Source organism: Asterias amurensis, chromosome 19, assembly GCF_032118995.1.
Source record: "Asterias amurensis chromosome 19, ASM3211899v1".
In the NCBI taxonomy this organism is placed as follows: Eukaryota; Metazoa; Echinodermata; class Asteroidea; order Forcipulatida; family Asteriidae; genus Asterias; species Asterias amurensis.
In genome coordinates, this window is record NC_092666.1 from 5,178,029 (window position 1) to 5,187,594 (window position 9,566).

Below are 9,566 nucleotides of genomic sequence, written 5' to 3' on the forward strand. Positions count from 1 at the left end.
TGTTCTTCACCAATGTTCTCCAATAATTTCACGAAATCGCCTTAAAAATCACAGATTATTCTTCATCCATCAACCAGTTAATTCTCGCGCGTCCGTGCAGTATAAAAGTGAGTAGGACTTTTCTTATTTTGTTATCTCTAAAGATGGGATATTGGTATTTTTTTAAGTATGGGTCTCGTGATCAGTGTGACTGTGATGATCAATCATTGATGGTTTGCTGCGTGCATGGGAAAGTTTGTTATTTACCAGTTACGATATGGTAGTGTTTTACCGTAGTTACAGAAGTTCCGGAGTACCCAATCATCAAGTGGTTGATTATTAAGGTTACTAGTGCTGTGTTTCTTCTCTTTGGGCCTAATAATAATCCAGTTGATCTCATTGTTTTGTGTACATGCTGTATTACCTATAAAAAAAAATATTAATAATTGACACTAGGCCTAGGCCTGTTTCGTTGTCTACGGATATGTGATTTGTGCTTTGTTTACCCACGCCTGCTTCTTCTATTCTGTGGAAGAGGTAAAGATATCACCAATCAGTGGTAAAGCTCGTTCATTTCAACAATGGATGAAGGTAAGTGAAGATTGAACAACTTCTTTCCAATTTTCTCATTTGCTTTCACCTTTTTTGTTTACAGTACAGTACTCTTGATGTTGGAACTGTAATACTTACCTTCATTGGTGATGATCAGTGTTGTAGCCATGGTGGGCGACGGTGGGCGGGCCTGCCCAGTACTGACATGTTCCGCCTGGCACTTCAGCTGAAAAACAGACTGCCAATACCACAACTAGTTCCAATGGTAGGTCTTGTATTGCATAATGGTCATCAGCCAGTGAGGCAGTTGAACATCTTCTGTGATTAATTTCTGGACAGAAGTTTTATTGGGCTGTTAAAGTCACCTGGAAGTGGTATTTTGGGTGTCTGGCGGGCCCCTGGATGCAGCAATTTTTTTGTCGGGCGGCTGATACTGGTATTGGGAATAGTGTCATCATTTGTCATTTCAACTTGGTTTACAAGGGGGTCTGATATTTAACGTGGGGGGGGGGGGGGTCTGGCAGGCCTAATGCGGCAAAACCTTTGTCTGGTGGCTGATACTGGTATTGGGAATAGTGTCATCATTGGTCATTTCAACTTGGTTTTAGGTGGTTCCTCAGATCTTTAACCCAGGAGAGGGGGGGGGGGTGTGTCTGGCGGGCCCAATTCAGCAAATCTCAAGTCTGGTGGCTGTTACTGGTATTAATTATAGTGTTATTGGTCCTTTCTCTATCTGGTCATTTTAACTGCGGTTCCTCTGTTGTTTAACCTAGCTACTAGCATACTTGTTGTTATTAAATTATGGGCTCTTACGTTTTAAAAGAATACCAGGTCGACGCGTGGGGCCAGGGCCGGAGCTCCAGAAAGGGGGTGTTTTTAGAATTATGTATTTCAAGAGTATGAGTATGGATTTCACTGAGTATGGATTGAATTTTTGGTGCATCTTCATAAACCCTTGGAGTATCAAGAAGACGACAGGCCTAACCATGCCGGATTAACATGAGTTGAGATTTGTGAGTTTGGTGTTATTTACCGAGCTTTGTTTGTTTTGATTGGCCGTTTGCAGGGAAGAGGTTGAATCAAGGAAGAGGCTTAGTGAGAACAATGCAGAGGACTTGAAGCATATGGATAAAAGACTAAGAGACAACCAGGAGCTCCACACAGGTTATTACATTTGGAGAAATCTTTCCATAAAGCTTTGTCCCTTTTTATTGAAACTGTACTTAATTTTCGTCCAATACCAATCCATCAAGTAGTTTATTTATTTGTTTATTTATTTATTCACCCAGGCTTTAAAAACTTCAAAACACACAGCAACAATAAGTAGAAATGTATAACTTTTGCATTATTAGTAAAATATTTAGAGACATATCAACAAAAAGCAAGCAGAAGCCTATAGGGATTGCCCAATAGGGAACCAAATCACTATTCAGTTCTTGAATTGGTCTCAACATTTTGACTAGCTTGCTCTAGTCATCGTCAAGAGACTGACTCCGGGGTAGTGCGGTTAATTATGATCCTATAAAGCTAAAGTAGTTGTCCCAGCCAATTTTCTATACCTGCTAGGGTATATTTACAAAGCAGGACAGTTCTTTTCAGAACAAGTTTCCCCAAAATCTGATATTCTACTCTTTGCGGTAGTAAAATAAAGCAAGACAGTTCTCTAAAGAACAAACTCTACCTGGCAAGTAGAAACACACATGGTGTTTGTTACTGCAAACCAAATATATATTGATACCTCACCATGCAAAGCCTAAATTCTTTTGTACCCTTTTCACTGATGAAAGAGGTTTCTAAAAAAAGTATTGCCTTGTTAGTGATTTCCAATCCATGTTTAGTTTCACCTCACATGTAGGTACTTTTTTCCCCAAAAGACTTCGTTGGATTAAAACACAAGTGCTTTATTTGTCTTTAAAAAGACAAATTTGTCTTTAAAAAGACAAATAGGTAATTAATATCTGCAAATTATTTATTATGGCCCATCAAAATGAACTAGGCATTTCTGAGCTTTTAAGAAACTGGTGATTGTTAAATGTAATACTGTAAAAAATTAACTATGCCTAGTGATCAAATGCACACAAAACATGCAACTACACATGTAGATCATTCAGACTGAATTTCTTCGTTTAACAGCAGCTGATGTAAATTTGTCCGATATTTGTTGTCTATTGTAGGTTGCGTAGAGAAGCCCTACAGAAGTACATTCGGCGAGCAGTAGCGTCTAGACAAACGGTAAGTACAGTCTTATGATTTTTCTCCTGTAGATGATCAGCGTATATTAATAGAAACATGAGTCTTTAACCAATAGTTCTTTTCCTAACCAACACTATTCAAAAAGAGACTCACATGGTGTTATCGCAAAATGTTCTTATAGTTATAATTCCACCATACAAAGTTTCAAATTCTACTAATGGTGGTGGGCATCAAATAGGTGGGGGTGGGGTGTGACAAGGGGAGAGGGGCACAATATCAAATGTCCCCCCCCCTATTTTTTTGACCCCCTTGATCATGAAGCCAAAGTATTGCACTGTGTAAGACCAACCCTGTGTCTCGCCATGGGCATTAATCCTGGGGGCTAAGGATGACACAACTTTTTAGAAGGGTGGGGGACACTATATCAAACGTCCCCTCTCAAAATTGACCAAAGATTGCACCACAGAGCATCTAAAATGCAGAATTTTCCTGTGCCTATAGACGATGTGACCTCTGACATCACACGAAAACCATAACATGATTTGCGCCCATACTGCCGGGCAAAACCTTTGTGTTTTGGCAGCCAGCTAGAAAGTGTACGCAATCTTACTGTGACTGCGCAACTCAGGTGCCCGACGAAACATGACGTATAGAGTGTTTTGTCAACAGAGGGTGTTTTGAATGTAAACATAGGTCACATCGTCTATAAGCGGGCCTGGACCCTATGCTATTTGGCTTCTCACACGAATGCTCAAACATTATGATTGATGCCATTGACGGGACACAGGGTTTGGTCTTATACGGTGCAATACTTGAGTTTCAAGATAAAGACACGTCATTAGATACGGCAAACATTTGAGTTTATGCCCTCCACCCTTCAAAAATGGGGGGGGGGGGGGTGGGGGGGGGATAGTCCCTTCCACTGTTTCAAGGGGGAGGTGCAATTTTGTCAACGTTTGAGCATTAGTGTGAGAAGCCAAACAGCATCTAGGATCCAGGCCTGATTAAAGGCAGTGGACACTATTGGTAGTGACTCAAAATAATTGTCAGCCTAAAACCTCACTTGGTAACTTGCAATGGGGAGAGGTTGACAGTATCAAACATTGTGAGAAACGGCTCCCTCTGAAGTGTCGTAGTTCCCGAGAAAGAAGTAATTTTTCATGAAATTCATTTCAAGATCTCAGATTTAGAATGCAAGGTCTCGAAATCAAGCATCTGAAAGCACACTACTCTGTGTGACAGGTGTTTTTTTGTTTTGTGCATTAATATCTCGCAACGAACGATTGAGCTCAGATTTTCACAGGTTTGTTATTTTAGGCATTTTGAGATACACCAAGTGAGAAGACTGGTCTTTGAAAATTACCAATAGTGTCCAGAGTCTTTAGGCAAGCCTGGACTCATGCCGTAAAGATTTCACACTCGCATGCCACTCTTTGACAGATTTGCCCCCTACAACTTGTGTCATGTAGATCCGTACTTGAAGATGCTGTTAACTCAAAAGGTTACTGCTGCTCACATTTTAAAGGCTTTGCTCTATTCCATTCTTTTTGCCTCTTGTTGACAGTTGCCCTAAGATTGCACCACAGAGCATCTAGAATGTGAACTGTTCCCAGGCCCCTCAAACGAGCCCGACCCACGCCGTAAAGGTTTCACACGAGCATGCTTATAGATCCCCACATGAAGATGATGTTAACCAAAAAGGTTATACAACTGCTGCTCACATTTAAAAGGCTTTATAAATGTTCTGTTCCATTCGTTTTGCCTATTGGCCTAAGTTTGCACCAGAGAACACCTTGAATGCAAAGTTTTCCCAAGTTTTTTTCCGAAAAAGGTTTTGCGTTCCGCTTTATAGCATGCTCCATCTTTAATTGGTTTGCCCTACCAACAAGCCCCCACCCCCTTTATAGAATTTCCTGTCTTAATCCACCCTTGACGATGCTAGGAATGAACCGCCGTCTGAGCATTATATGTAGAAATAATTTGTATACGCAGCTATAACTGAGTTGGTTTTTAGCTAATAACCAGGATAGCAATTAAATGGTGCATCATTTGTCATAGCTCGAAATAGCCATTAAATTCCAAGATCTCAGATGGGGCACATCTTCCCTCAGACTCATAAGATTGCACTAGAGAGCATAAATGGCCTTAAAATTTTCCTGGGGCCCTTACTCGAGGCCGGACCCCACGCCGTAGATGGTATGACTAACGATGTTCCTCCCCCCATCTTTCAAGACAGATTGACGCCGATGCTAATGGTCACTCTAAAGAAATTATAACATAAATGTTTTCTCATTTTCTCAGTTGCACAAAACCCAAGAGAGCAAAAGAGCTGAGCTGGAGAGTCAAATGAAGGATAACAGGAAGCGGAGGAAGACTGTGTAAGAGACACTGTTTTTTTTCTTATTCAAGATTACATCTCAGCAACACCGTACTTAAGGGTTTGGATACCTTTTGTACAAAACAAAACTCAATGTCAACAGATATACATTAAACTATCCGGTTTGAAGATAATGGTGGTAGAAGGCTTCTAAAATATTACTTGCCTTGCTGAGGTTGTAAGTTTTGAGACATGAGTAAAAAAATATTATGAAAGTAGTTTTCGATTCATGAAACAAAAGTGATCTTAGCATGTAAAACGTATTTACGCTACTCTCCTGAAAACCTTGCTGTTTGATTTTGCCTTTTGTTTTCTTCGCAAAACTTTAAAACTAATGTTGCTAAAATTGTATAATACATGTACATCATTACAGTGCATAGGGATTTATGTAATGGGCAAAATTGTTATACAAAAGGTACCAAAACCCTTTAAAGATACAACTTTGTACTTGTTTTTGAGATCGTCATTCCTTTTATCGATTGTCCCTGAATGAGAATGCATTTATTAACTGAACCATTTCTGGGTTTATAATTTGTTTTTGACCTTTATACTGATGTGTTTTAACCACTGTACCCTGTGAAAACAAATATAATATGCAAATCACTCGAGTGGGATTTGAACGCGCGACCTTTGCTAAAGCAGATGTCCTACAACTAGACCACCGAGCTAGCCCGATGGCTAGAGGCAGCTCAAATCCTGGGTTTAAAAAACTGACTGACCCATAACCCTATTAACAATAAATAATTGTAGTGCCAGTAGTGAAAATTCGTGTTGTTTCTTTCCAAATTGCTTGTATTAGAAATGTAAAGTTATTGTGTAATGTTTATTTTCATCTGCAGCACGCAGCAGCGCTGGAGTGGGAGTGAAAAGATCACCTTTTGTCACAACAGTGGAGTCAGTGCTACTATACAGAGATGAGACCTAGACCCTAACCACCAGGATGGAGAAGTCTCTGGATGGTTGCTACACCAGGATGCAGCGTATGACCCTAAACATCCCCTGGCAAGACCACATGAGAAACTCCAATGGCTGGCCAAAGGCTACAGAGAAGATTCGTGAACGCCGCCTCAAGCTTGCTTGGCACTGTGTCCGCCACTCAGAGCTTGCCCCTTGCCCAATCATCCTCTGGGAGCCCACCCAAGGCAAGGCTTCTCGTGGGAGAAGATGACTCTCCTACCTAGACACACTGAAATGAGACATCGGCTTGACCAGCGCTGAAGAACTACGCTCCTTCATGCTGGACCGGAACATCTGGAGAAAAATCACTGAGCAGGCTCGAGCCTCTAGATGGCGCTTGACTTGATTGATTGGGAGTATGATTCAAACTGTGAGCAGCTCAACAGGCCTCATCCAAAACACCTGTCATCATAGTCCATAGTGATGGTACCCAAGCCCATCAAGAGAGCCCCATAGTCTGCCGACCAGAACACCAATGGGAATCTTGAGGTTCAGGTGGTCACCAAGCAAAATCCTAAGGAGAGGTCAGATAAGACTGGTGAGGTCAACCATTTTGAAGTCCAGTCGCTCAGACGGCATCATTTTTGTCACAGTGATGAATTTGGTAATGCTTCACCAAAGTCAGTCGGTTCAGAGCCTCCATCGCCAACACGATCAACGGAGAAATCTCCAAGAAAAGATGCTGTCATCCCATCACCTTGGGGTTCACCACAGAAATCCCAAGGTGATGAGCTCTCTGCAGCGTTTCCTGGTCATCACACCAGAAGCATCAGCCATAAGAAAGTACCGGAAGAAGGCGTCAATCCCGAAGTTTTTTAATTAGGTTTTATTGTTTTGTTATTCTTGAGTTTTATACATATTAACTGCAACAATGACGCTACAGTTGTACCAGTTGCTTTAAAATGTATTAAACCACCTCAGATGTATAATTATTTAACTTGGCTTTTAAGACACTGGACACTATTGGTAATTGTCAAACACTAGTCTTCACAGTTGGTGTATCTCAACATATGCACAAAATAACAAACCTGAGAAAATTTGAGCTCACAAAGTTTTATACTATCACCCTCTCCCCATTACTCATAATCAACTGGTATGCAGTGCTGACCCCTAAATGAATTAGCACCGTGGACTTGTTAATATCAAATTATGTGACAGGATGCCATACACAAAGCAGACCCTTTCCATAAGGGCATGAATACAACAACAAATTAAAACAATTATATGATGTTATATGGGATAGTAGGGTTTGTATAAAAAGCAAAACTTATAACAAGGAACAAAGTTAACTTACTGTTTTAAAGACACTGTACACATTTGGTAATTACTCAAAATAGGCCTTTCTTAGCATAAAACATTACTTGGTAACGAGCAACGGAAGACTGTTGATAGTATAAAACATTGTGAGAAACGACTTCCTATAAAGAGATAATTTCTCACTAAAATAATATATATAAAAATTGGCCAGAAGCACACTATTTTATACAACAAGGGTGATTTTTTCTTTCATCAGTTTCTTGCAACTTCAATGAACAGTTGAGTCCAAATTTCCACATTCTTGTTTCTTTATGCATATATGTTCGGATACACCGAGTAAGAATACTGGTCTTTGACAAAAACCAAACGTGTTCAGTCCTTATTGTTTTGTTTTTTAATTAAGATGCGTACTGCCTGTGATAGTATTAACAAACCATGCAATGTACTTGTACAGTAGCATTAACATCAGTGCCCAATTTCATATAGCTACTTTTAGCAAGCACAAACCGTAGAGTTATATATAAGAACTAGAGCGCGCACTGACCTATATACGCGCCCCGGTATGCGAGCAGGCGACCATTTTTTAAGTTGACAACACAGCTATCTCACAGCGTGTGTTTGTGCGGCCATTTTGTAAGTTGAACAAACAGCATCGCGTGAGCGTTCAATACAAAAATTCAAACATGTATTTCGTATTCAACGCGCGTGCAGAATGATGCGCTTATCATCTTGCGGTCCCGTGGCCTTTGTGCACAAAGCATCGCTCGTGTGCCCTCTAGTTCGTATATATAATTCCATGGCACAAACACATTTCTTGTTACCAGACTAAAAAGATACCAGCAAGGAACCATGTCACATGGTCCATCTTTTGCTTGTTTCCTGCTTAAATTTGCTCAGCAGACAAGGAAATGTTAAGCAAAATTGTCTGTTTAAGCAGCTACATGAAATTGTCCTGCAGTGCGTTATCAGTATCAGTATTTTTCAGCATTATTGTTTTATTTTTAAGGTTCTGGTTTTTGTTTGTTTTTGCATTTTATTTGTTTCCCGAACTTAACTATAGTTTTACAATGGGTGTCTGGACTCAAACTTCTAGAAAGTTATTATTCTATGCTATCTATTCTGGGGGAGGTTTATGAAATGTTATTGCTGTTTCAGATCTGTAGAGTATTGAGGTTAAAGCTTTTAGTATCTTATTATATAAGTTATCACACAAGCGCGAGTGGAATACGGAAAAATATAGCGCCTCTGCGTTCCATATCCAAAGAGGCCGAAGGCCGAGTTGGATATGGGACGCAGACGCGCTATATTTTCCGTATTTCCACGAGCGAGCGTGTGATAACGTATTTATCTTTAAGCAAACTTGGCGCGTGACATAGAACACACATGACGCATGGTAGTGATATTAGCCGTGCAATATAGGTTTTTATCACCACTCCATTCTGCCAATTTGATTGGAGAATTAGCGCGTACTTGAAGATAATTTCAGTTGATGTTGTATGCTATGTTTAATTAAAAGTACCACTTGGTGATCTTTAAATGAAAAACCAGAGTAGAACCATAGTTTCATTCTACAATCAAGCGTTCGTTACATTGTATAAAGTACTAAAATATGTAGTACAAAGCCTTTATATGAAACCAATTGATGGTACTTTTAATAGCGAATTATTAGGTTGACCCTGAAGGCACTGGACACTATTGGTAATCACTGTCAGCATAAAGACTGACTTGTTAAAGAGCAATGGAGAGCTGTTGATAGTTTAAAACATTTGAGAAATTTTTCCCTTCTGAAGTAATGAGAAAGAAGTAATTTTCCACTAGTTTCTGAACAAAAAAATGATTTCGGGACTTACAATTTGTTTTAAGGTCTCAAAATCAAGCATCTAAAAGCACAAGAGATCGTGTAAACAAGGGTGTTTTTCTTCCATTATGTTACTACTTCGACGACCAATTGAGTTCAAATTTTCACAATAACCAAAGGTGTTCAGTTTCTTTAAGGGGTCCAATTTACACATCTATTGATATTCACTCTTCACAACAAACAAAACTACTACAACAAAGTTTCACAATTTGTTTTCACATTTTGGTGAAAGTTCCACATTTACTTGTTTGTTATTAAATAAAATAAAGTAGGCCCCCATAGCTTATTTTACTCAAACGAGATTTTGCATTTGACAACAATGGGTAATTAAAAATGGCATTTGGATAAGAAGTTGGACTTAGAAAGTTTCCCGCTCTTTTTGAGTGTGATGGT

The 9,566-nt window shown here is 39.7% G+C and overlaps 1 pseudogene; it reads left to right on the top strand.

Annotated features, from left to right (window-relative positions):
* On the top strand, positions 1-9,347 carry LOC139951649 (uncharacterized; annotated as a pseudogene).
* The last annotated feature ends 219 nt before the right edge of the window (positions 9,348-9,566 follow it).